Below are 27774 nucleotides of genomic sequence, written 5' to 3'. Positions count from 1 at the left end.
CTTTAGTCTAGGCCATTGTAAACTATTTAATTCTGAAAATATCTCCTTAAAATAAATTTTTAAAATGTATTCCAACTAATCCTTTATGAATAAAGGTTAAAGACTTAATCCTATGATTTTATAAATCCATAGTGTCTGACAAATTGCATGTTTATTTTACTCTATTGTCCAAATTAGTTCATACAAGTTCTTAAACAAGAAGGGTTGACGCTTAAATATAAGACATTATGTGATCTGTGAACCTTTTATTTCAGAGTCATTTTAGATTCTGAATATGTCACTAATTTATTATTTTCTTCTTTTTTTCTGGTTGCAATCTAATAGAGACAAAAGAGGACTTTTACCAAATTTTCTTACTTTACATCATAACATTTTAAACACCTTTGAGGAAAAATAAAACTAAAGTACTTTTCCTAAGAGTGGTTCAGGTGGGGATAGAGCGAAGGGATGTATGTTCTCCTTAAGCCTTCAAGGATCACCTGCCATTTCTCTAATTAAGGCAGCACTGACCAGGGGCCTACCTGTGGGCTTTCAGATTTCCCTCTTTCCTTGTATGCCAATACACCAAGCCCCTTCTACCTTCCTCCTTAAAAGCTATTCATTCTTCAAGGACCTCCTGAATAAAGTCTGGTGACTCCAAATTCCATAGTTCTCCCTCTTGTATATTTACAGTCCAGGAGCATTCTCATATTTTGTCAGCACTGCTGTAGTGCCCAGTTCTTAATAGACACCCAAGGAAAATTGTTATGATCAAGTATAAACTGCCAGAAAAAAGACTAAAGTTAATTCATTTCAAATATAATTTTTTCTTTGTTTAAAAAAATTGTAATGTTTATTTATTTTTTGAGAGAGAAAGGGAGAGAGTGTATGAGTGGGAGAGGGGCAGAGAGAGAGGGACACACAGAATCCAAAGTAGATTCCAGGCTCTGAACTGTTGGCACAGAGCCCTACACGGGACTTGAACTCACAAATCGTGAGATCATGACCTGAGCCAAAGTCAGTTACTTAACTGACTGAGCCACCCAGGTGCCCCAAAATATATACTTTTAAATCTCTATGTAGTTTTATGAAAACCTTCACAAGGAAAGTACGTGACTTACATGAAAAAAATTTTTAAATATAGTTAAAAGATATGTTAAAACACTAAGTGTACAACTATGGCATATTAGTGATCAGGGAAACAAATAATATAATGTTATTACAATAAATACCCTAAACAAATGGGTGGGGGGAGGGAGTGGGTCCTAAAGTGCACTGAAAGACTAAACAAGCAAAATGCAAAAAAACATCTGAAAAAGAAAGGTATTTGAGGTCAGATAACATGACTATTTTTTAAAAGCATACTGCAATAATTGAAAGGGAAGTGTTGGAATAATAATGAAGCATTAGGATAGAATAGCTCAAATATTATATATATATATATAATATATTATGTATATATACAAACATACATATCTACTTCTTAATTTCTCCTCCTTTTAGTTGCTGTCATATATAATCATTTTATATATGATAACTAACATATAATATAACTAGTTAATGAGGAAGAGGATTATTAGCAAATAGGAATAGAAAAGAAACAGAATTTGAAAACTTGTCGGTTAAGATGATTACTTCATAGTACATGCGCAAATAAAATGTGTATGGTATTAGGCAAGCTAAAAGGAAAAAGCTGCTATGGAAATTCTGTAATTTTGCAATGGGAAGATTCTAAATATTACTCATTTGTTCAAAGAGTGTTCATTAGATTTTAATTCCCAGTGGTTTTTACAATATATGCATCTTTGTCTCCCTTCACAGCAACTAGCACTGAGCTTTTCATACCATACATGTGCAATGCACTTGATAGGTAGTTAATAGATTTATTTATTCACTCATTCAAATATTATTATCAAAAAATATTTGTCCACATTTTCTTTTTAAAGTATGTTTTTCTCTTCTACAAAGAGTATATTTTGATCTATCTTTTAATCTGTAACACACATAGTTTTATCTGTATTGCCTGGGTTCTACTTTCTTACAAAAATAAAAGAAGTAACAACTAAAAATTAAAAATAACATTGTGCCTTTAGCTTTTGTATCATACTGTATTGTTCATGAATGGAGTAGTTGGGTAAATCAAGATTTAAGATAATAGAAACGTAAAGAACAAAGCCTTTCAATGACTTTCTTCATACCATAATTCAGAAACACTACTTTGAGCTTCGTTTTCTCAGGATAATGATTTTGGCCATGGATAATTTGTAACCGAGGTCTCCATACTGGAATGGGTCTCATTTCAGGATGAAAGTAAGATTTATAGGAGAACAGCAAAATGATGGTCAAAGTAATCTTTCAAAAGTCAGGAGATAACCTTATCTGAAGAGAAAAATACTGTCCAGTGACCACACATTCTAAAATAAGGGTTTTGCTCCTGATCTCACTTTTCTATCAAGGAAACTATAAAAATATGATAAAATAGAAGCTATCACTTGAGTTCAGGGAAAATTGAGGGTATTTTATTTAAATGTTGCTCTTTCCCCTAGTGTGCTATTTGTTGTTGATTTTTTATATGATATAATTTCATGATATTTTGATGGAATTTTATACTTAAAAGAAATCTTAATATAATTTGTATTATTGACCTGAAAGTTCAGAGGCAACATTATCAAATAGTAAGCAATGTCTGTATAAAATTTTATTATATGACAAAGGCATCTCTGTCATTTTTGGCCATGTTAGTCAATGGTGCTGAAAGTGCATCCCCAGTGCTTTATAGATGGCATTTATTTCTTCGTGTCAGTTTCCTGTCCTTTTAGAAAACTCAAATCTATATAACTATGATTTTTTTTCTGAGTAAAGACTACATTCCTTTCTTCTTCCTTCTGGATGACTGCACCAATTCCCTTCCAGGTTCATCAGCCTATCACTGCTTAGTAAAATTGAATCAAATATAATTCCATATGGATGTTCACATATTATTTTGGTCTTCCAGAAGCGTTTATGGAAAAATATTTGAAATATGTATTACCAGCCTTAAAAGGGCACTTCCTTTCACAGAGTCTATTTTGCAGAACATGTTAGGGCACATGGCACTGTATTTAAAGCTGGTGAAATTTGAACAGATAGACAGACAGATATGGATAGATGGGTGGCTGGGTGGCTGGCTGGTCAGCGAAGTGGATCTTGATGTCTATATCTATGTCTATACTGTACCTACTAGTGGAAAAGTCAAAAATATATTTTACATATCAACCAGATGAAAAGTGATTTGGAAGAAAATAATTTTCATGCCCATGTATAACATATGGGCTCAGTGTCAGAATAAGCCATTTGATAACTATTGAAAGTAGTAAATACAGGGCACCTGGGTGGCTCAGTCGGTTGAGTGTCCGACTTCAGCTCAGGTCATGATCTCACAGCTTGTAAGTTTGAGCCCCGCATCAGGCTCTGTGCTGACAGCTCGGAGCCTGGAGCCTGTTTCAGATTCTGTGTCTCCCTCTCTTTCTGTCCCTAACCCACTTGTATTCTGTCTCCGTCTCTCTCAAAATTAAACAAACATTAAAAAAATGTTTTTAAAGTAGTAAATGCTTAGAGGCAATTAATTACTTTATCCTCAAACCAGTTTAGAGGTATTATATATTTGTGACAGCTGTTAGCACCACAAGACAAGCATATGAGACTTCCTTCTTCATTATTCAAGATGTCCATCAGCCACACTGTAAATCTACTGCTCCCTGTAACAACTACCACAGAACCCCAAACATAGTAGACACCAAATGAGGGCTTAGTTTAAAATAACTACCATTTATAAATACTCATTATGGTCTAGGTAATTTTCATACATTTATTTTTATTTTTTTTCTCATGTTTATTTTTTTGAGAGAGAGAGAGACAGAGTATGAGCAGAGGAGGGGCAGAGAAAGAAGGAGACACAGAATCTGAAATAGGCTCCAGGGCAAAAATGCTCCCTGACCTTTGGCTTCTTAAAAGTGGACAGAATATGTCATGTAGCCCTGAAGACCAAATTCTCCAGGGACATACACTTAACAGTTGAGTTCATTGTCCCATTAAAGTGTGCTGAAACAAAAATTCCTCCAAAATTATCTCTATCTCTCCTTCTCATTCTCACAACTAAGCTTCTGACATCAAAGTTTATTGTTTAAAGCATCCTTAGTAGAAATATTATTGTATATATTTTCACATGAGAGAAGAATGTCAGGGAAATTTGTCATGATACGTGTTTACTGTAAGTTTGACATGCATTATTGTTAGATAATTCAGCTCTCCTTCCATAATTTTTCTATGCAATTTATTTATGTGCATATTTAAATGGTATGCCACTTAATTGAAATTATAGTGTGTTCAAGCCAGATTTGACACTGACTGGCAGTTGCTGTTAAGGAATACTTGGAACCTATGAATGGGTCATTTTCCAAATAATACAGATATAACCGTATTACCCAGCAGAATATTTCAGGAAATCAAATAGCTGATATTGCCAATACAAGTACCTCATTCATTCCAGGGAGGGTTATGTCTTATTCACCTTTATATCCCACAACGCTAGAACCACCATATGACATAATTGGTACCAGTAGCTTGTTCTCACATAAGGACTCTGTCTACAAATCTAAAGGTCTTGAAGGTAACTTTTCAAAAATTATTCTGTCCTTGGAATAATTCTTTAAAATTTTAAGTATCCAGGGGCGCCTGGATGGCTTAGTCGGTGGGGCATCCAACTTTGGCTCAGGTCATGATCTCATGAACTCATGGCTCATGAGTTCGAGTCCTGCCTGGACCCTGCTTCAGATCTTGTGTCTCCTTCTCTCTCTGCCCCTCCCACCACACACTTTCTCTCTCTCTTCTTCCAAAATGAATAAACATTTTTAAAAACTTAAAATTTTAAGTCTTTATTTGATACAATTAGCCAAAAAGTGGTAGATCAGAGTGTAGAATCTAGGTCTATCTACCTCTTAAGACTATTCTCTATATACTATACAATATTTTGTTTATTTTGAGCAACTCCTTTTGACTGACTACTCCGAAGTAGTACCTGATAACATATTTCCCAAAATTATCTGAGAATTACCTTTAGAATATAACATCATGACCCTATGGGAAATGCTAGCAAAATGTCCTTACTGCTGACTCTAAGGAAAAGGATGTTTATTTCTGTTTAATTTGGGGGAATCCTGGCAACATTTCCAAGGAGAAAGTATTCCTAGGTAGCAGCTGCAGAAAAATCTCTGTGAACATTTCATTTGATATTCTCCAATTGTACATTCGTGCGAGTGTTTTGCCCACCCCAGGGATGTGAAATACGCTATAAGAAATGTAGCAAGCTGTCAGTCAGTGCCCTGCAGGAGGATTTATGAAATGGAGAATGGAATCCTACAAATACTGTTTGTTTCTTTTCAGCTCAAACTGCACGAATTATTTGAGCCAAATTGGGTGGGAGGGGGGAGCTAATATAGAGATCTGCGCCACCATGAATGCTGAATAAAAACTAATGACCTGAATGGCAGACTATTTTGTTGCAAAAGCCTAAAACTTTTTTGTTTTGAAATATTGGTTTTCTGTGGCTCCTGCAGTTTTTTGAACAGCTACCCCTGTTGTCACCGTCATCCTTCTTAAATGAAAGCCAGACCCTACTCCTTGAACTGCTCTTCTTCCTATAGCCAGGAGAGAGGCTGCATGGCAGGTGCTTTATCCTGCTGTGGTTTACCCTCCAAGACAAAGAAGGGTTCGTCTCAGGAGGTTGAAGGAGCTGCACTAATTGGGGGAGGGCCGTGGTTTCCTGGGAAAAGTTTAAGCTTTTAAAGGCTTGAGTTTTGGTTGTAGCTTTTCTGCTTTCTAATTGCATGACTTGGGCAAGACTACTCATCAGAGACTCCACTTTCTCATGTCTAATATGGGGGAAATAATATCATGAGGATTAAACACAATGGTATTTAAAAAGACCTGCTACATGGTAAGCATAGCACTAGCTAAATACTAGCTATCATTCTTTTCATTATTGATGAGACGGTGACAAAAATAGCGTTATGTCCTTAATACATACTATTAGACATCGAAGGGATTTTTATATTATTGGTTGCCACTTAAACAAAGACCTTTTTTTTGGTAACTTTAGATATCATAGACCAACCCAGTAGTGTTCCCTTTTCACTCAGTGGCTGCACATGTGGTTTGAATGGAAACTAATATCCTGTTCTCTATTTCTTCTTTTTTTATTTATTTTTTCCAATTTTATTTTATTTATTCTCAAGTTAGCTAACAAACAGTGTAGTCTTGTCTTCAGGAGTAGATTCCAGTGATTCATCACCTACGTATATAACACCCAGTGTTCATCCCAACAAGTGCCCATCTTAATGTCCGTCATCCATTTTCCCCATCCTCATCAACCCTCAGTTTGTTCTCTTATGGTTTGCCTCCCTCTCTGTTTTCTTCTTATTTTTCCTACCCTTCCCCTATTGTCATCTGTTAAGTTTCTCACCTCACGGCAGTCAGAGTGGCTAGTATTAACAACTCAGGAAACAACAGATGTTGGTGAGGATCTGGAGAAAGGGGAACCCTCTTGCACTGTTGGTGGGAATGCAAACTGGTGCAGCCATTCTGGAAAATAATGTAGCAGTTCCTCAAAAAATTAAAAATAGAACTACCCTACGACCCAGAAATTGCACTACTAGGAATGTATCCGAAGGATATGGGAGTGCTGATTTGAAGGGGCACATGCACCCCAATGTTTATAGCAGCACTATTTCTTCTTCAGTTCCTTATTCTCCAGGAGTCTATATAGTACATTGCCTCAGATTATCTCATTAATTATTTAATTCTGTAGTCTAAATATAAGGTTGTAAAGTCATCATCTACTTCCAGATATGAAAGTAATATACAATGTAAATGTGTAGTCAAAAGAATCTATCTTCATCACTTTACTCTATATATTTAGGGACCAAGTTGACCCCAAAGTAGGATTATTATTATTGTCCAAAGAATTGCATTACCTGGAATTAATACTGAAACTCTCCATTTTCAAAAAACTATCCTTTCAAAAAAAGCAAAATGCAGTATTCTTTAGAGCTCCTCTTGGGCTATCCTGTTTCATTATTTTTGGTTTGGTGGCAGGTGTTTTAATCAGCAAAGAGCAAAACTCATCTGGAGCATGAAATGTGTTTCTTTCGAGTTGCAGAGAATGTTTCATCTGTAGAGGCAGAATGAGCTTTTCTATTTTTTTTTTTTGTTGTTGTTGTTTAAAAAAAAGGGTTTGTGTGTGTGTGTGTGTGTGGTATTTATCCTGCAAGCTAAAATTTAGGTTTTGCTGTCATGTATTAATATACACCAACTAATGTAACAGAAGTAAGTAAATTGAATTTTCAGTAGACTCTATAAGGTAACAACACAGAAAAGAAAAAGAGTATCATCAACATTTCAAATATGAACACTCAAAATTTCTGTTGATCCTCCCAATATTTTGTTTTAGAGAGCTCCATACCTCTATGTATTTGGCTGTAACTAGATCATGCTTTCCAAAATAATAAAAGAGATATTGGTGGTGCAAAGATGAAATTTCATTTTAATAATTATTTATTTTAGTATGCTTTCAGAAATTTAATTAGAAAATTAAATTATTATATAAAGTTTCCTTTTTTAAATACATTTACATAAAAAGAGGCAACTGAAGTTTAAGTGTCAAGAAAACAATATTATAGGAGTTAATGGAGAAATATCAAAAATTATAGAGGTAGTATTCAAATGACTAAAGTTCAGGAAATACTGATCTAGGGACTGATTAAAAATGGTGTTGCCACATGTTAACATTGTTTGATATAGGAGTTTTTTTGTTGGGTGGATTCACAATATTTTGAGTGGTAAGTACCTGATGGGTTAAAGAAACCAGGTTGTGTTATTCATCAAACAGAAAGTCTTGCCTGACTGTGTTAGCAGAGGAATCTGTAGGCACTTTTCCCTCCATTACTCCTTACTCTAAAATAAATCCCAGGTGGAGCCAAGATCTAAGGGGAAAAATTAATTTTGTTTTGCAGTATTAGAGTAGGGATGGTCTTTTAAAGCATGGCATAAATTTCTGAAGACCCCAACAAAGACCTACAGATTTTACTATTAAATTATGGGCTCTTTCCATACTTTGGCTATGGTTGATAGTGCTGCTATAAACATTGGGGTGCATGTACCCCTTTGAATCAGCATTTATATCCTTTGTATAAATATATCCTTTATATACCTAGTATATATTTATATTTATATCCTTTATATACCTAGTAGTGCAATTTCTGGGTGGTAGGGTAGTTCTGTTTTTTTTATTTGTTGAGGAATCTCCACACTGTTTTTCCAGAGTGGCTGTGCCAGTTTGCATTCCCACTAACAGCGCAAAAGTGTTCTCCTTTCTACACAACCTCGGCAACATCTGTTGTTTCCTGAGTTGTTAATTTTAGCCATTCTGAGAAGTGTGAAGTGGTACCTCATTATGGTCTTGATTTGTATTTCTCTGATGATGAGTGATGTTGAGCATCTTTTCATGTATCTATTAACCATCCAGATGTCTTGTTTGGAAAAGCATCTATTCATGTCTTCTGCCCATTTCTTCACTGAATTATTAGTTTTTTTGAGTGTTAAGTTTGATAAGCTCTTTATAGCTTCTGGATACTAACCCTTTATCTGATATGTCATTTGCAAATATCTTCTCCCATTCTGTTGGTTACCTTTTAGTTTTGTTGATTGTTTCCTTCACTGTGCAGAAGATTTTGATCTTGATGAGGTCCCAGTAGTTCATTTTTGCTTTTGTTTCCCTTGCCTCCGGAGACATGTCTATCTAGTAAGAAGTTGTTACAGCCAAGGTCAAAGAAGTTGTTGCATGTTTTCTCCTGTAGGATTTTGATGGTTTCCTATCTCACATTTAGGAGATATGGTATATTGGTACATATACCAATATATATACATTTAAGAGATATGGTATATTGGTATATATATATATAATATATATATATATATTAGAATATTAGTTGGCAATCAAAAAGAATGAAATCTTGCCATTTGAAACAACATGGATGGAACTAGAAAGTATTATGCTAAGTGAAATAAGTCAGTTAGAGAAAGATAAATATCATATGATTTCACTCATATGTGGAATTTAAGAAACAAAAAACATGAACATAAGAGAAGGGAAGGAAAAATAAGATAAAAACAGAGAGGGAGGCAAACCATGAGAGACTCTTAAATATAGAGAACAGGGGCGCCTGAGTGGCTCAGTCGGTTAAGTGTCCGACTTCAGCTCAGGCCATGATCTCATGGTTCATGAGTTCGAGCCCTGAGTCGGGCTCTGTGCTGACAGCCCAGAACCTGGAGCCTGCTTCGGATTCTGTGTCTCATTCTCTCTCTTCCCCTCCCCCACTTGTGCTCTGTCTCTCTCTGTCTCTCAAAAATAAATTTTAAAAAATGTAAAAAAAAAATACAGAGAACAATCTGAGGGTTGTTGGAGGGGAGGTGGTGGGAGGTGGACTAGATGGGTGATGGGCATTGAGGAGGGCACTTGTTGGGATGAGCACTGGGTGTTTTATGGAAGTGATGAATCATTGGGTTCTACTCTTGAAACCAATACTACACTGTATATTAAACTTGAATTTAAACTTAAAAAATGTTTTAGGGGCGCCTGGGTGGCGTAGTCGGTTAAGCGTTCGACTTCAGCCAGGTCACGATCTCGTGGTCCATGAGTTCGAGCCCCGCGTCAGGCTCTGGGCTGATGGCTCGGAGCCTGGAGCCTGTTTCCGATTCTGTGTCTCCCTCTCTCTCTGCCCCTCCCCTGTTCATGCTCTGTCTCTCTCTGTCCCAAAAATAAAAAACGTTGAAAAAAAAAAATTTAAAAAAAAAAATAAAAAAAAAAAAATGTTTTAAATTTCTGCATAGCAAGGAAGTAAATAATAAAAAAATCAAAACACAAAATAGAAAAGTTATGTGCAGCACCCTATGACAGACAAAAGCCAGTTTTCATTATGTATTAAAAGTCCCTCAAAACACTAAAAAAAGGTAACTAAAGGATAATAGAAAAACAAAGGTCATGAATAGAAAAACAAAAGTGACACACTGGGAAACATAAATGGCTTTTAAACATATGAAAAGGTGCTTAAACTCTCTTATAATAAAAGAAACACAGGGCACCTGGGTGGCTCCAGTTGGTTAAGCATCCAACTTTGGCTCAGGTCATGATCTTGTGGTTCATGATTTCAAGCCCCACATCGGGCTCTGTGCTGACAGCTCAGAGCCTGGACCCTGCTTCAGATTCTGTGCCTCCCTCTCTCTCTGCCCCTCCCAGCTCGCACTCTGTCTCTCTCTCAAAAATAAATAAACATTAAAAATTTTTTTAAAAAAAGAAACACAAATTCAAACCAAACATTCCTTATTTACCTGCTTGGCAAGAATAAAAATGTTTGATAAATATATTGATAAATACATTGTGTACTGATGTGCCCAATATCATGAGTAGATAATGTGGAATAGTATATATAAAAGGGAGGAGGAAAGGAAAATAAATTATTTATTGCTCTTTATTAAATTTCAGCATTTCCAAATTCAAAAATAAGATCTGAGGCTATTTGGTGTTTTTGTTGGTTCCTTGAAATTCTCTGTCTGTAACAAAAATCATTTATCTGACAATGGAATATTGTGCAGCCATGAAAAAGCATGATGAGATCTTTCCATTTGCAACAACATGGATAGACCTAGAGGGTATTATGCTAAATTATGAAATAAGTCAGACTGCAAAAGAAAAATACCATATGATTTCACTCATGTGGAATATGAAAAACATCAGACTCAGACATATAAATACAGACAACAAACTAATGGTTGCCAGGGGGTAGGAGAGTGGGGGTGGGAAAAATGGATGAAGGGGTGTGGGAGATACAGACATCCAGTTATGGAATGAATTTTTAAAAATTTTTAAATGTTTATTTTTGAAAGAGATAGAGAGAGAGAGAGAGAGTGTGTGTGAGCCGGGGAGGGGCAGAGAGAGAGGGAGACACAGAATCTGAAGCAGGCTCCAGGTTCTGAGCTGTCAGCACAGAGCCTGAGGCGGGGCTCAAACTCACGGACCAGGAGATCATGACCTTAGTGGAAGTCGGACGCTCCATCGACGGAGCCACCCAGGTGCCCCCCAGTTATGGAATGAATTAAGACAGAGAATAAAAGGCAGAGCACAGGGAATATAGTAAGTGATACTGTATTAGTGTCGTACAATGACAGGTGGGCTATGCTTGTGGTGAGCACAGCGTGGCCTGTAGAGATGGTGAACCATTATGTTGTACAATTGAAACAAATGTGACACTGTGTGTCAACTATATTAAAAAAATTTTTTAGGGGCGCCTGGGTGGCTCAGTCAGTTGAGCCTCCGTCTTTGGCTCAGGTCATGATCTCACACTTCGTGGGTTCAATCCCCACGTCACGCTCTGTGCTGACTGCTTGCTCAGAGCCTGGAGCCTGCTTTGGATTCTGTGTCTCCTTCTCTCTCTGCCCCTCCCCGGCTCATGCTTTGTCTCACTCTGTTTCTCAAAAATAAATAAATGTAAAAAAAAATTAAAATTAATAAAATAAGTAAATACAAATATGTAGATGAAAAATACAGAAAATTGAATCAAATACTAGGGTATTTCATGAACACATACAAAAACCTAGATTTTTTTTAAAAAAGATTGGAGGATTGAGTAATTCTTTTAAGTCATTTCCAGGTCCCTTGAATTTGTAGGCAGAGCCTTTTTATGAGAAGTTGTAAAAGCTACTGGTTTATGCACGTCTGCCTAAATGCTCAATTCCAGTGCCTCATGCCAATGCAAGCATGCCCATGAAACAGGGTGCTGTCGAAAAAAACCGTCAGACGCCGAATAGAAGTGAGGCAAGATTTTATTCACGGCCGGTCCAAACCTGATCTCCTGATCTTAAGGAGAAAAGTGCAGAGAATGGCCCCGAACAAAGGTAGCAGTGAGCTTATATGGATTTTAGCAAGTCAGAGTACATCATTATTTAGTTAACCAATTACAATTTACAGCATTTCATGGTAGCCAATTATATTGTGACACACAGACGTTAGTTTTGGCAGGAACCTATCAATTTAAAGTTCTTTGTCTTAAGAGGGTTTAAAATGACCAATCATAGACACCTAAGATACCGTGGGGCAGTGAATTTGTAATTTCTTATATGTTGGTCTTGCCTAGGCCAGATCTTAGTAGAAGGGGTGGGGGAGCGTTTTGCCCTGTGTTTTGCTTGCTATTTAGCAAGCAGGCGAAGTTACAGAAGCGAGATAGGACGGTTGGTAATTTCCAATAACCCTAATAGGGAACTACATAAGCTTTTATCTTTATTATTCATGAAAGGTGAGTTTAAGCCGAACTTATATACAATAAGCTTTCTGATATTTTGTAAGTTGACCTATTACACCCAGATCAAGTGATCAAGGGAGAGAGTGGTAGGAAATGAATTCTGAGATCTAGCCAGAGGCCAGGCCTTTTAGGCTTTGTAGGCTAGGTAAAATATTTTGGACTTTAAGTGTGATATGCAGCTACTGGAGGCTTTTATTTTTGAGCATGTCATTTTTGATATGACCTAATACACATTTTTAAATTAGAAAAGTTTACTATAGCCACTAACTATGGTGCCTCTTATTTTTAATATAGGAAAGGGTATTTTACTTTTTGTAGTACTTACTCTTTTAATTTTTAGATTATGAAAGTAATGCTTTTCTCACGGTAGAAAGTTTAGAAAATGCAGAAAAATATAGAAAGAGAAACACATCTGTAAATCTAACCCAGAGGTCAGCATATTATGGCCAGCAGGCCAACCACCTGTGTTTTGTAAGTGAAGTCTTATTGGAACACAGCCACTCCCATTTGTTTACAGTTATTCATGGTTACTTTCCACACCACAAGAACAGAGTTGAGTGGTTGTGCAGAAACTGTATGGCCAGTGAAACTTAAAATGGTTACTACCTAGCTCTTTACAAAACAAGTTGGCTGACCCTGTTTGAAGCTTCTGAAATAATGTTAATTTATTAGCACATTTTTCAAAGATACATTCTAGACATATTTTGAAGGAGTCGAGATCATACTATAAATACAGTGGTATATTTTGCTGAGTTTATTTACTCCTATACCATCAGCATTTCACATGTAATTAACATTCATTATGAAAGATAGCCATTTTTAATGCTTGCATACATTTCATCTTATAAATATACCATCATCTACTTAAATAATTCCTTACTTCTCCTATTTTCTGACATTTTGGTTTTCCAAATTTTTTATTTATAAATAGTGCCATAGTGAATATCTCTATTTATAATTGTTTGCATTTTTATCATTTCCTCAAGCTAGACCCCTTCAGGTGAAATTACAGAATCAAAGAGTATTATCATTTTTAAGACTCCTGATAAATATACCGAGGCTTTAAATCATTGTTCCCCCAAACTCTAGGCCTCTGCAAGGTTGTATAACGTCATTTGGGTAAACTACGACAGTGGAGACCTCTTTGGAATGTCTTGGGGAAGTTACTAATTTTTTTTTTATTTTAAATGTGAGTGAGGATAATCATAGAAATAGCTAACCTTAATTTTGGATAGAGCATTGTTCTAAGTGATATACATATATTAACAAATTTGATCCTTACAACAACCCTTTGGGATAGGTTCTATTACGCCTATTCTATTTTTAAAAAATTTTTTAATGTTAATTATTTATATTTGAGAGAGAGAGAGAGAGAGAGAGACAGAGTGTGGGCAGGGGAGGGGCAAAGAGACAGACAGACAGAATCTGAAGCAGACTCCAGGCTCTGAGCTCTCAGCACAGAGCCCGACGTGGGGCTCAAACCCAAGAAACCATGAGATCATGACCTGAGCCGAAGTCAGACACTTAAACTACTGAGCCACCCAGGTGCCCCAATTACCCTTCTTTTAGAAGTGGAGGAAAGATTAAAACCTAGGCAGTGTGACCCCAGATTTCTGGCATTTAATGAACATTTTAAACTGCTTGAATGTTCTTGTATTTTGTTCCTTTTTGTGTGTGTGTTCACTCCTATCATCTTCTACTACTACCAAAGATTATGTCCTGTGTTAAGGAAATATGTTTCAACTCTAAAGGTCCATGACTTCAGAGAAGCTGGAAACCCATTATTTCAAGACTGCATCCTGTTGGCAGTAGAGTGATTAATCCACATTAGATGTTTCTCCTACCATGTCCTAAGGCTTTCTCAGTGTTTCTTTATTCATTTTCTCATCTCTCGGTATGTTGTCTGGTTGATATTTACCTCCAAAGTTTAAAGTTTACATATCATGCTATTATTGAAAAAATATTTGGTTTATTCCTTATTATTACTACTACTATGAACACAGAAGCAGGCAGAAGCAGCTTCCAGAAGCTCAAGGAAAATTTTATCTCCTATTTTTAAAAAAGATAAATGCAGACACAACTTTGGTTTGATGTTATAATTACTTCTTTCGGGTTTCTAGCTATTTTTAAAACAAATTTACACCATCTTGTGCTTGTGTGAAACCTCAAGGATAATGTTCAAGAGATCCTCCAATTATTTTCCCAAGGATAAGCCCCACCTCTTAATTGTTTTAATTAGCAAACCTATGAAAATTAATTAAAATTGGCATCATACTTCCAAAATTACATACCACTTACTACTGAACATAAAATCTTAATCAAAACATTGAAAAAGCTTGAATCCAACTTGCTTTAATTGTCTAAAATGCTTGCTTGAGGGGGAAAATAATGAAAACTGTAAGGTGAGTAGAAAGAAAATGACTTTTTTCAGGGACTCTACAGGAACTTTTATTTTGAGAGAGAGCAGGTGCACGCATGTTCAGACACGTGCCTGAGTGTGTGCGTGCACATGAAGAGGGGAGGGGCAGAAGGAGAGAGAGAATCTTAAACAGTTCCACACCCAGCAAGGAGTCAGACGTGGGGTTCAATCTCACAGTAGTGAGACCATGATCTGAGGCGAAATCAAGAGTTGGATCCTTAACTGACCCAGCCACCCAGGCACTACAGGACCTTTTAAATGAATGCTTCAAAAAATAATGGTGATGATGTTGCCAGGTTTTTTTGTTTCGTTTTGTTTTTTTCATGGTACCAAGATACAGAGTTTGTTTTTATGGTGGAAGTGTCCACCTTGATGAGGGGGATGCCATTTGGTTACAAAGAGTCCAGGCAGCTTTGTATGCAAATGAAATGTTAGTGCAGCCTAAAGAAGGGGCCTCAGCTAGGATTCAAGCGGAGTACGGAAAGGGAAACAGTAGTAAACGGGTGCTCCTCTTAAATAGCAAGCACTGGGTTAGGAGCCTTCTCAGAGACTACCCTATTTTTTTCCCAAAACAACCAGGCTGAAATTTGTTATTATTAACCTCATTTTATAGTTAATTAAATCAGATTAAAAGGGATTAAGTAACCTGCCCAAAAGCCATTCTGAAAGGCAGGACCTGCTCTCTTCTCCATCTGTTCGCTCTCCCTTGATGGTGCGCAGTTATGCAATCTGGATTGTGTCTCCCCTTCAAGGTCTGATCCAGATTTATCCCTGCTACAGCCACTTCACGGAGGGAGGCGGATATTTGAGCTGACTCCTGAGCAGGAATAGGTAAAGAACAAAACAATGGCAATTGAAGTTCAAAGTTTATTGTAGGCTAGACTGTGTTTCAGACCCATTAGCTCATTTCTTTCTTCTAACAACTGAAAGAGGCGATTACTATTATTATTCTCTCTTTTCTCCAATAGTCAAGTAAGTCAACAAGAGTTTAATCTTGAAGTGAAGAAGTTAGTAAGTGGCAGAGTTGTTCTTTCAATCTACGTCTAATCTGAGAACTCACGCTTTTAATCACTTTTCTTGGAAAACACACACACACACAGCCTTAGTAGGTCACATGTGTTTGGTCTTAAGCAAGTAGAAGTACAGACCTTCTTAAAGCAAAGGAAAGACAAAAGATGGGGTGAGGGAGGGGAGATTTTATAGTATATATCAAGACTGGTAAAGGGCAAAATACTCAACTTTTAAAGATCCCTGTTTATTTTGTTTTGTAAACATTAAGTCTTGTTTCTGTTTCTTCAGTAGCACTTCATCTGTCGTCGTAAGCATTTCTGAATTGGGCGTTTTCAGCTGATGAAACATTATCAGAAAGATATGAAAGCTGGCACAATTATTGTATGGTTAGGAAAAATTTAGCTAAATGTGGATTGTTATTCATTTGGAATACTCATATCAGTACCTTGTTAAATGAGGCCAGAAAACTTCAGTTATAAAAAAGTGAATTATGAAACTCAGACTACTTTATCCAGTGCACCTAGTAGACAGCTAATAAATGTTTTTAATTTTTTTTTAAGTTTATTCATTGATCTAGAGAGAGAGTGTGTGTAAACTGGGGGAGGGGCAGAGAGAGAGAGGGAGAGAGAGAGAATCCCAAGCAGGCCTTGAGCTGCACAGAGCCTGATGCGGGGCTCGAACTCACATACCATGAGATCATGACCTGAGCTGAAACCAAGAGTCGGGCGCTCAATCGACTGAGCCACCCAGGCACCCCTACAGCTAATAAATGTTTTTAAAAATTTATGAAAAATAACACTGGACATAAAGTATTTTATCTAAAGACTATGCCTTAATAAAATTTGTGATCTGCATAGAATAAACTAAAACTGTTTTGAAAAGAAAACAGCATTTTCTGAAGGGCTAATGCTTGTCTATGCAAATTAGATGATTCTTTACATTTTCCATAATAGCTTTTGTAAAAAAGTCACTTCTCCAGCTATTTTCCCAACGATTGCTTTTATGCTAGCAGTACAAATACATCTTTCCACATTCTTACCACCTGAATTGATGCATCAAAGCTGACCTAAGCACTTTGTCCTGTTGTGTGGTATGTGTTTTACTTGTAATAGATCTCTCCTATTGTATGCAAAGACATGCAAAATAGAGGAACTGGCAATATTTATTCTTTGGCCCATTTGATTTGGAAAGTTTTCCTGCAGTATCAGCCTTCACACTTATTCTTCAAGCATCACGGATGCGTATTTGTTGAATTTTTCTCTGGATGTGTTGGGACAATGGTATCAGTGGTCTTTCTCTAACACTCTATTTGTACACTTTTCTCCACTGACATGTGCATCTCTGTCATGTGTGATGCAGTAATAGACTTTAATCAATGATATAAATACATTTTCTTTATCATATTTATAATTTGATTTTGGAGTCCTTGAAACCTCTCTAGGGAACCCTGGGTTTCCGGAACAAGGAATGAAAACCATAGCTATAGGAAGTAGATGGTCATTAGAGGTGAGAAACATTGGCAGATCTGCATTTTACAATGATATTCTGGTTATGAAATGGAGGATGGGTTAAAGAGGGGCCATATTAGAACCCAAGAGATCTTGAGGCGCCTGGGTAGCTCAGTCAGTTGAACATCTGACTCTTGATTTAGGCTCAGTTCATGATCTCAGGGTCGTGGGATCGAGACCTGCATTGGGCTGTGCGCTGACAACACAGCCTGCTTGGGCTTCTCTCTCCTCTCTCTCTCTGCTCCTCCCCCACTCGAACTTGAGCACCGCACACGCGTGCTCTCTCAAAATAAATAAATAAACATTTTTAAAAAGCCCAAGACATCTGATAGAAGGTTGTGAGAGACAATGGAGGGTTAAACTTCAGAATATGAATTAGAAAAGATGCAATATTTGAGAAGTAAAATTAATAAAAAGTAGACGATTATGAGTTATCAAAATTGATGAATAAGAAGAGATCATCAGTGGCGTCTTGCTTTGGAGACCACCATAAGTAACGGTGAAGCTGGTGAAGACAGCATGCTGAACACAGAGGAGCATATCTACGTTGGTGTTCAGTGAAGCAGATAAAGAATTTGATTTTAAACATAGTGAAGCTAAGGTACTAAATGTCCAATGAACAGTTGAATACAGATCCAGAACTTAAGAGGAAGTTTGAATTTGGCTTTGAATTTGATAAACAGATTGATAAAGTAATGGCCAAGGAGAAAGCTGAAAGTGAAAAGAGAAGAGGGCTGTGGGCAGTCTGGGACCATGACGTGTTATAGAGCACATAGAAGAAGAGCTACTGAGGGGCACCTGTGTGGTTCAGTTAGTTAAGCGTCTGACTTTGGCTCAGGTCTTGATCTCACGATCTGTGGGTTCGAGTCCCACGTCGAATTCTTTGCGGACAGCTCAGAGCTAGGAGCCTGCTTCAGATTCTGTGTGTCTCTCTCTCCATCTCTCTCTCTGCCCCTCCCCCACTGGCGCTCTGTCTCTCTCTCTCAAAAATAAACTTAAAAAAAATTTTTTTTAAGTGGGCAAAAAAAAAAAAAAAAAGGAGAGCCACTGAAGAAATCAGGAAAACTAAGTCAAGCAGGAAAGACTTAACATTACAGAGATGTGCGAAATAGGAACTTGGAAATAAGAAGAGGTAGCCAGTGTAGTATCCAAAATCTATAAAGAGCTCATCAAACTCCACACCCGAAAAACAAATAACCCAGTGAAGAAATGGGCAGAAAACATGAATAGACACTTCTCTAAAGAAGACATCCGGATGGCCAACAGGCACATGAAAAGATGTTCAACGTTGCTCCTTATCAGGGAAATACAAATCAAAACCACACTCAGATACCACCTCACGCCAGTCAGAGTGGCCAAAATGAAGAAATCAGGAGACTATAGATGCTGGAGAGGATGTGGAGAAACAGGAACCCTCTTGCACTGTTGGTGGGAATGCAAATTGGTGCAGCCGCTCTGGAAAGCAGTGTGGAGGTTCCTCAGAAAATTAAAAATAGACCTACCCTATGACCCAGCAATAGCACTGCTAGGAATTTATCCAAGGGATACAGGAGTACTGATGCATAGGGGCACCTGTACCCCAATGTTTATAGCGGCACTCTCAACAATAGCCAAATTATGGAAAGAGCCTAAATGTCCATCAACTGATGAATGGATAAAGAAATTGTGGTTTATATACACAATGGAATACTACGTGGCAATGAGAAAAAATGAAATATGGCCTTTTGTAGCAACATGGATGGAACTGGAGAGTGTGATGCTAAGTGAAATAAGCCATACAGAGAAAGACAGATACCATATGGTTTCACTCTTATGTGGATCCTGAGAAACATAACAGAAACCCATGGGGGAGGGGAAGGGAAAAAAAAAAAAAAAAGAGGTTAGAGTGGGAGAGAGCCAAAGCATAAGAGACTGTTAAAAACTGAGAACAAACTGAGGGTTGATGGGGGGTGGGAGGGAGGGCAGGGTGGGAGGGAGGGCAGGGTGGGTGATGGGTATTGAGGAGGGCACCTTTTGGGATGAGCACTGGGTGTTGTATGGAAACCAATTTGACAGTAAATTTCATATATTAAAAAATAAAAAAAAAATAAAAAAAAAAAAAAGAGGTAGCCAGTGCTAGCCCATAGAGAAAAGATTTTTTTTTTCTCATTCCAGGTTTTCCTCTTCTAAATCCCTGTGCACCTGTATCTTCTGTCATCCCCTATCCAAAAAGGAAAAACAAAAAAAACTTCAGTAAATGAATTTACTCCTACTTCACAAGGAAGTTTGACCCTATCAGGCAGGACCTATTTCACCCTCCATTTTCTTCAGAAACCATTCTTTCACATGACTCCTTCCATCTTTCCTTTTTCTGCTCCTAAGGCAGCTCTGAGTCCTTTCCTACTTTTCTAGTACAGACTTGTTCTCATGATAGCCCCTCCTCCCCACTTCTTTAACAAATGCTGTCTCCTGAGGGCTTCTTCTTTCAGTTGGTAAAATATATCTATTCCTCCTGCGCTCGGGCTGGCTTCCTTGCCTGCAGCTCCCAATCACTGCCCTCCTTCCTTCTTTCTGAGCCACAGTCTTGAAAGATACTGTTTATTCCCCTCCATCTCATACCTCTCCTCCTATTCTCTTCTTAATCTCTGCAGTCTGTCTTTTCCTCCACCTCAATGCTAAATTCCCCAACCAAAGATTGAGCCAACTCCTTTTCCTTTAGTCAATTCCTTTGTCCTTTTCTGTGATCAACCTAATTAACCTCAGGCCTCATTTGAAATTGCTGATCGATCAGCCTACCTTCACCCTCTTATGCCACTGTTTTGTCCAGGCTCTCTTCCTGTGTCTCTACCAGTTGTATCTCTCCTTTCCCAGTGTCTCTTCCTCCTCTTCAGTCACATGGTCGGTATTTCCAGAGTTGCTGCCCTTGAGGTTATTTTCTCACTGTACATGCAACCACTTTCAGACAATTCATCTGCCAGTTTAACCTGCCATTTCTATTGAAATGTCTCTCAAATCTGTTACCTCCTGTCCTGTCAGAATGATTATCTCTCTACTCCCATCCCTCTCAAGCCATCCATGAATTAAAACAAACCTTCGTTCACAAGTGGTTACTACGGACCCTGGTTGCCAAACTTGAGGCCACTGCCCTGGAGTCATTATTCTGAGGTCTGAAGATCTCCAACAGCTTAGAACAAAAGTTCTCAAACTTTGGCAGGTATCAGAATTTACCTGGAAAGCTTGTTAAAACACTGATTTTTTTTCTTAAGTTTTTATTTTCATTCCAGTTAGTTAACATACAGTGTAATATTAGTTTCAGGTGTACAATATAGTGATTCAACCCCTCCATACAACACCCGGTGCTCATGACAAGTGCCCTCCTTAATCCCCATTAAGGGGGGGGGGGGGTGTATGTTAGATATATATCACACCTTTATCCATTCATCAATCAATGGACAGTTGGGATGCTTCCATATCTTTTTGTATTCTTTGGGTGAATACCCAGCAGTGCAATTGCTGGATTGTAAGATAGTTCTATTTTTAACTTTTTGAGGAACCTCCATACTGTTTTCCACAGTGGTTACACAGTTCGCATTCCCACCAATGATGCACATGGTCCCTTTTTCTCCACATTCTTGCCAACACCTGTTGTTTCCTGTGTTGTTGATTTTAGCCATTCTGACAGGAAAACAGCAGTTTCTTGACTCCACCTCCAGAGTTTTCTGATTTGGTATATCTGGGGTGGGACCAAGAATTTGTATTTCTAATTAAAGTTTCCAAGTGACACCAAAGTGCTGGTTCAGAGCAATACTTGGAGAACCACTGACTTAGAACAATGGTTCTTAAACTTAGCTATACATCAGAATCACTAAGATAGCTTTTTTTTTTTTTTTCAATTACTGCTACTCGGGAGCCACTACATATCTATTAAATCAGAGTATCTGATGGTGGTCTTCCCAGTTAATTCTAACATGCAATCATGGTTAAGATCTACCTGCATAGAAGCAGAGAGAAGGAAACCTTCCCCTTATCCCCCAAAGAAGCAACAGCTTTGGGTAGGGCTTTTTAACCTCCAACCTAGTGGTATATTCTCCATAGTAATATGCAAAATGTTGTGTGTAACTGGGAAGGATATAAGGGTCATGACTGTCTCTCCCAAATTAAAAACCACTAAACAAACTGATTCTCAGAGAGAGCTGGGCTGTCTCTTATATCTCACATATACCACTATCACATGTTTCAAAACCCTTCTGTTTATACATCAAGGCTTCTGTGGAAAATGTCTGCTCTACTTATGTAGCTTCAAGGCCTAAAATTTTAATCCTTACATACCCACTTAGGTTAATGAGCAATTTTTTCAAAGTGCTTATATGAAAGAACAATCTAACATCTATCCATCATTCACATCTTAACAAGAATTGGTTCAACTAGATTGACTTTATATTCCCACATGTCCTAAAAGAATAGCTCTTTTGAATAGGCTGGGAGAGGAGTATGATGAACTTTGAAAGTCTAAGTAAGGGTCTACAGATAAAATTTTTAAAATTAGGACACTGGGGACCTGAAAAAATTGAGGAAGGCATCTGGGTCAGTAGGGGATGTATGAAAAAACAAAAGTCAGAATACACAAAGAGTAATTTTTACCAGTGATATTCTTGACTGGTTATGCGATGAAGAAATAGATGGAAAACTCTTCCTTTTTTCTTTTCCTCCCCCAGATTTATCATATACAGACTCCTCAGGGTGGTTAACAGAGGAATAATACTATTTGCACCATCAGTTAGTTTTGAACAATGTAAACTATAGAGCAAGACAGAGCTGGGTTTCAGTTGTAGCTCTGCCATTTACTGACCAGGAAGCCTTGGGAGATTTAGGAGTTTTCTTTCTGTAAAATGGCAATAGCACTTACTTCATAAGGTAATCTTAAGAACTAAATTTATGTAAAATGCTTATCATACTGCTTCAATTAGCAAGTATTCAATAAACGGCTGTGTTACCACAACTTGGCTAGCTTATGGAACAAATAGGCAATTTGTGGGCTCGCCTAAAAATGCATCTATGTTTCTATGGGCAGTTTTCATGTTCCAAGAAATTGGCTTTGATATGTTCTTTACTACGCAAACATTCAAATACTTACTTTAAAAATTCAGTTTACTTTGTTTTAAGAAATTGCTGATCCTTTAGTCAGCTACCATCTTAATCTCACAACTAATATAAACTGAGAGCTCCTTAGGATCAAGGACTGTGTCTCTACTGATAATCATTTATTGAGCATTTATGCGCTAAATGCTAGAAAAAAAAATATACATACAATACAGTTCCTTTCCTCATGGGTCTTAAATTCTACCTGGGGAAAATGATATGCAAATACAATTTAAGATAATGCATATTATAATAAAGATGTGTGCCAAGAACTATGGAGTATAGTGGGAGAAGAGATTCATTTTATCTGAATTGGTAAGGAAATCTTAGCAAAGTGGGTAACATTCAAACTTGGCCAAATGTTCACCAAAGACAATAATAAATGAAAAAGACATTAGGGATTATCATGATAGACATGAGCTACTATTGCAGGGGAAGATTCCTATGTGGACTAAGGTTTATTTGGACCTTGAATACAGAAAATGATGATAAAATGTGGAGAAGCTTGGTATGCATATAGGCAGGTATGTAATGGTAAGATATACTATTAATAAATAGCAAGCTGGTTGATTAGAAATAAGGGAAATAAGGTTGGGAAGGTGCTGCCTTTGAACTAGATTTTGCAGAGCCCTGGGAACTAAGCCAGGAAGTTCCCTAGACTGGGAAATTCTAAGCACATTATGCAATAAGCAAAAAAAGAGGCAGGTAGGATCTAAAACCAGGTAGCAGAAGCCTGGTAAAAGCAAAGTTGGAGAAAAGGTTATTCCAGCAGTGATGTTGTGGGTAAAGATGGCAGATCAGATCATCCTCAAAGCAATTTCACTAATGCAGGTGTCTGGGCATTAATGTCAGACATCTGGGTTGGAGCATCTTTGGAAAGCAACTGTAAAGATATAAAACTGACATGTTACGAATATCACCTGAGATATCTGAATGATAATATTACTGACAAATATAGCAAAGGTAACACAGAAGATGATGAATTGATTTTAAGTGAACTAAATTTATTTAGTTCCACCTATATGCCAAATATCATGTGATAATATTATAATGCTATAATACTTGTGCATATATAAAATGTGTATACTATATTCCATTTGGAAGCTATTTCTCACTGTGTATATTATTTTACCAAATAAATGATCCATTTCTGCTGGGCAGGATCTCATCTCGTATTTCTCATACAAATATTTCTTTTTTAATAATTTATTTTTTAATGCTTATTTGTTTATTTTTGAGAAAGAGAGAGAGAGAGAATGAGCAGGGGAGGAGCAAAGAGAGGGAGAAAGAGAATCCCAAGCAGGCTCCACACTGTCAACACAGAGCCCTGTAGGGGGTTTGATCTCACAAACCATGAGACACAATCAAGAGTCAAACGCCCAACCGACTGAGCCACCCAGGCACCTCTTTCATACATATATTTCTGTAATGGTCCTAGCACTATGAAGGATATAAAGGTGGCATGTAATAAAATCTTATTGTCTGGTTAAATAACTGAGGCCAGAATTGTCAGAAAACCAGCCCAAGTCCTAAATGGAGTTAGCAGTGAATAAGAATGGAATCCACTTTCCTTTGTTACAGTATAACTTCCTAATATTGATAGAGTGGGAAAAGTTCCAAACAGTGCCGTGTCATTCTAGACAATAAAACGATGGTTCAGCTTATCTTGTGATATTCAGTAATAGATTTTATGGATCTAAAGTATCAAGGGAAATAGTGAGAAATCATGTTTCCTGTCCATTTGCGTGTGTTTTTCACTTTAAAATGTGTTCTTCTGGGTGTTGTATGTAAGTGATGAATCACTGAATTCTACTCCTGAAACCAGTATTGTTCGGTATGTTCACTAACTAGAATTTAAATAAAAATTTTTAAACATTTAAAATAATAAAAATGTGATCTCAAGGTGGGGGCACTGGAAGAGGGTGGTAAGAGGGTAAATCAGTTGCATCTTTCACAGCAGTATATTTACTTCACACACACAAAAAAATGACTTTAATTGAACAGAGATAGAAAAAAATGTTTGAATACCCTTCTGTGACATGATTCAGGGCTTTCATGTGAGAATAAAATACACATTTACAGTAAGTTTAGATTTGAGGGTACAATTTAAAGTTCTTGTCCATCAACATGTCATAATGGATGGATGTGACACACGCATAATGGAGCTTGTTTGAGCACTTTTGGAAAGGGCAGGGGAGTCTTTGCAGTGCAGTAAGGGAGTTTAAAATTTTAAGGATATTTTCTTTTCAATGAGAAATAACACCTACTCAAAGTAGGTTGGCAAATCCGTGTTCAGAATCTCTGTTGTCACTCTAATGTTCAGGAATGGTTAAGGAAGGAAAGAGAATCTCAAGGTCACTGGGAATAGTCTTTAGAGTATTCTTATAGGGCTTATCTGTGCTCACATGCCTAATTTTTTTCCAAGTGCAAAGAATGGCCACTTGCTTGAGACAGGCCCAGTGCCATCCTTTATTCAAGTTCCTTTATACTCCTCTTTTTAAAGAAGCTGTCAAGTTCTTTTTCTGCAGCTGACAGAAAAGGCCAAATCTGTGGTACAGGAAAGGAGGCGCAAAAAGAAACTTTTTTGTGTTGATGTTTTACTAAGTGAGCTAAGGAGAATTTTAGAATCATGTAATTTACTCTGGAGGCATTTACTGTACATAGCTATAGTGATGGTAATTTCTTTCATTGTTGAAGTGAAAAGATAACCATCAATCAGTTGTCAATTGGTCAATTGCAGAAGTGATGAAAAGAAACTGGTAGGAACAATCACTTCTGTGGCTACCTAGACCATTTGTAGGCTTAAGAAAACTATGGGAACTGGATTGCTTTATAAAAGGGATTGGACCAGATTTTCAAAAAGGTTAACAGGCATAACTTCCTTGTAAAGAATGGCTTTGCAGTTATACATAATCAGGAAATGCATTTTTTGATGAAAAATTATAAAGACATGGGGTTAAAAAAGGAAAAATTTCATTTTCTCAAACTAGGTATCAGGTTAAGGAAGCTCAAAAAACTTGAATTTCAGTGTGTTCTTAATGGAGGAAATAAATATAACTTACAGTAACCCAACACGTGTATTTTAGAACAAATTAATGAAAACTACTTGGTACTCATGCCTTAGTCCCAATATTGGGCACTTTAAAATAAATAACTTGCCAAGTATTTGTCATAAGAAATTGAAAGTCCAGATTAATTTTGAATAGTATTAAGAAAACATGTACAAATAATTCAATTTTTTAAACGTATGGCAGCTCACATAAAGGCTAAGTTTAAAAATCATCAACTTGCATAAAAGGCAAATGACACTTTGAGATTTAGTGTTATAAGCAATATTTCATTTTAATTTATCCTATTTTCCTAAGAGTAGCAATGTTATTGATTTATTCTGAGAAGAGTTCCCCCCACCCACAGTGATTTTTTTTTTTTTTTTTTTACTGTGGTAGGTAATAAAAAGGATTACAGGCCCCCAGAAGGATGAGATATCATCAGTTTGTAATCCAGCCCATGGTTTCCTAGATACCGTATTGTCTATTCTGTTCCGCTATGTGAAAAATGTTGAATATCAACAATGGGTTTCAGTGCTGTATTGTTGAGTTTTGTATGAACTAATCTAGCTTCACTAAGAAAAAAAAAAAGAAAGAAAAGAAAAGAAAAGAAAGAAAGAAGAAAAAAAAAGAAAAAAAAAGGAACCACAGCTTTGGACAAAAGTCTATAGCCAGTGCATTTGAAACTCCCCTTGCACAAGGGCTGACTGTAGCTGGGGGAAGACAGTTCACTCATTTGCGCTCTCCTTTCATACAGTCAGCTGGCCCTCTTCTCAGGTGTAGATCACCTATTATCAGTTCACCTGTTTTGATTCTCTGATGAGGAAAATCCCGGGACTTATCAGCCGGGATAGGCCTCATTTACAAGACAGCTCTGTTCAGTGTTTGGAAGGTAAGCTATTTGCACAACTTCTCTGCTGTAGTGTGCTGGCCTAGCTCTAGAACTTTGCAGCATATCACTTCATTTTAACTTTTACTTTTTCTTCTCTTTTCTTTTTTTGGAGAAAGAAAGCCTGACAGGTTTCTCCGGAAAAGTGGCCATCCATGGAATGAATGAAATGTTCCCTTTCTATTCCAGTAAGTAATTGACTTGTAACTAAAAATTGAACTGGCTGCTATGTCAACTGCAATGTGAGCTGCTGCTGGCACAGGTGTTGCTTACTCTTTAGCCTGGAAAGAAAAGGGGCTTAACCTGTGATTAAATTTCAAGTCAATTGACCTCAACATGATAGTACATAATTCTCACTTGCCTACCGAATGGCCTGAATTCTCATTTTGACCCTGATTCTGGCACCTGTGTTTTTAATGTTTGGTGTAGCTAAAGCTAGAGTTGCTCTTTTGGTTAGAAATAAAGTGGGTGGAGAACAGTTCTAAGTAAATAACAGGATGGTCAGCCGACTGAGTCTAATCCAGTGCTCAATGTGTTCTTTTTTTTTTTTTTTTAATGCAGTAACTCTGAGTTCATGTAAATTATTTCTCAAACTTTTATTTTAAAAAGTGTGGATTCATGGACAACCCTTTTCTTACTCGGGACACACAGTAAATCCAAATCAGTGAATTAAACCAAAAGCTGTGAGAATTAAGATGCTAAGGGCTTTCAAATGCTTCGTTTTTGGTTATGTAACCGACCATAGGCTTTCTAAATATGTTTGGCACTTTAATGATTTTTTAGCCCTAGGAATGAAACAGTAGCATTGTTTTGCCCAGTTTCTGTAAATAAAATGACAGACTGTTGAACTTGAGCAAAATGACCCTATTTGAGTTTGGGAGACAAACCTATACCTACTTCCCAAAAGCAAAATAAAAATCAGTGACATCTAAAATTACCATTTGTACTTGAAGCTATGATCCATTCATTTTATGTAAAATGGTCGCAGGCTAAGAATTGGTCTGTGAGATGAGAGCAGTCACGGACTGTTGTTTTTTCTTCCTCACTTCCTTTTTAACCTGAGAATTAGAAGAAAATGCTGATGATGCTTGCTTAACCCTGCTTTTAGTGCCAGGCTGTGACCAGCTCGCTGTGAAACCATTTCTGACCCTCTGCTTGCAGTGGTGAGCTTGAATTTTTCCCCTTCCTTGCCCATCACTGTCAGTCAATTATAGGATTGAACTGAACCAGAAAATCTGGTACAGTCTGGTAATTAGTACAAAGGGTTTCCAGTCTAGTGTAAAGACGGAGATGCAAGAGCCCCAGCAGTCACAGAAATCGTTTTGATTGGCCATGGACACTGCCTTTTAGTGCTGCTCGGTGACTTCCTAAAGATATTGCCTCCTACCCTACAGGTCTTCTCCTTCAAGTACAT

General features: G+C 37.2%; 1 long non-coding RNA gene across 10 annotated transcripts in view; it reads left to right on the top strand.

Moving 5' to 3' along the window:
• Window positions 1-27774, top strand: part of LOC144617434 (uncharacterized) — a 728263-nt gene that overhangs the window by 581593 nt on the left and 118896 nt on the right. For 6 of the 10 annotated variants that reach the window (XR_013557981.1, XR_013557980.1, XR_013557974.2 and 3 more), the window contains one exon: window positions 26480-26548. This is a non-coding gene — a long non-coding RNA (uncharacterized LOC144617434). Of the gene's footprint in view, window positions 1-26141; window positions 26364-26475; window positions 26549-27774 lie in introns of those variants that run through there. The other 4 variants (XR_013557982.1, XR_013557971.1, XR_013557973.1 and 1 more) reach the window with 4 other exon arrangements.

Source organism: Panthera onca, chromosome C2, assembly GCF_046562875.1.
Source record: "Panthera onca isolate mPanOnc1 chromosome C2, mPanOnc1 haplotype 2, whole genome shotgun sequence".
NCBI lineage: Eukaryota > Metazoa > Chordata > Mammalia > Carnivora > Felidae > Panthera > Panthera onca.
This window is presented reverse-complemented; position numbering and strand designations above follow the sequence as displayed.